General features: G+C 47.0%; 1 non-coding gene across 1 annotated transcript; it reads left to right on the top strand.

The window, feature by feature from the left end:
- Positions 1-423: 423 nt before the first annotated feature.
- On the top strand, positions 424-588 carry LOC140455794 (U1 spliceosomal RNA). Its single transcript, XR_011953045.1, has one exon. It is a non-coding gene; the product is annotated as a U1 spliceosomal RNA (small nuclear RNA).
- The last annotated feature ends 422 nt before the right edge of the window (positions 589-1,010 follow it).

Below are 1,010 nucleotides of genomic sequence, written 5' to 3'. Positions count from 1 at the left end.
CCCGGGACTCACACCGAGACGAACATTAACTGCGCCTGGAGGATCATCAACTCGGTGAAGGACGCTCTCTGGGCGGTCCGAAACCTGTTGATCTTCCAGCTGAAGGAGTTGACCCCGACCGAGTGTTGCAGACTGGCACATTCCAAGGTCCAAGACTACGTGTTGAGGGACGCGCTGAAGCTTGGGGCAGCTGCCGCCAAGGCGCGGTGGGGAAAGACCACCGTGTAAGATCGGCCTGCCGAAAGAAGAACAGGGGGCCCATACAGACGTTTTTTTTTGGGCTCTGCTGATGCCTCAGCCAAATATATGTATATATACAAGATTGAAAAAATGCACAGGATTGTAAAGGACAAGAATAAAGTCGAATCTGTGTTTGTAAATATTGACATATGTATGGCATGATCCAATGTACAGACCATCAAATCATTTATGAATAAAGTATATTTTTGAAATAAAAAAAAAAGGTTCTCCCAGGACGAGGCTATCCCATTGCACTTCGGGTGTGCTGACGCCTGCGATGTCCCCAAATGCGGGATACTCGACTGCAAAATTTGTGGTAGTGGGGGACTGCGTTCGCGCTCTCCCCTGAATTACAAGCAAAAGTCAGATGATCCTATAGATGTCGCTCATTTGTGCTTCGTGCGGCTTCTAATATATCCCTGTATCTATGTTCACTTCAGTTTCACTCAAATTCACACGTAATGCCGCCCCTCTTATTTCATCCTGCAATAAACCGCTATCTTCAATGCTTTTCACAACAGGACCGCTCTGCCCTCATCAATCCTCTTTGGTACTTCTTCAAAAAACTCAATCAACTTTGGGAGATATGATTTCCCACACACAAAGCCATGTTGACTATCCCGAATCAGTCCTTGCCTCTCTCAGCATGTAGTCCTGGACCTTGGAATGTGCCTCCAACACGTGGGAAAGGTCGACTCCTTGTTCTGGAAGACCAACAATTTTTTGGAAGACCAGAGAGCAACTTTCACCATTTGCCACGCACAAAGCCA

This window comes from Chiloscyllium punctatum, chromosome 30 (genome assembly GCF_047496795.1).
Source record: "Chiloscyllium punctatum isolate Juve2018m chromosome 30, sChiPun1.3, whole genome shotgun sequence".
Taxonomy (NCBI): Eukaryota; Metazoa; Chordata; class Chondrichthyes; order Orectolobiformes; family Hemiscylliidae; genus Chiloscyllium; species Chiloscyllium punctatum.
Note: the sequence above shows the minus strand (reverse complement) of the source record. Positions and strands in the feature narration are given on the sequence as shown.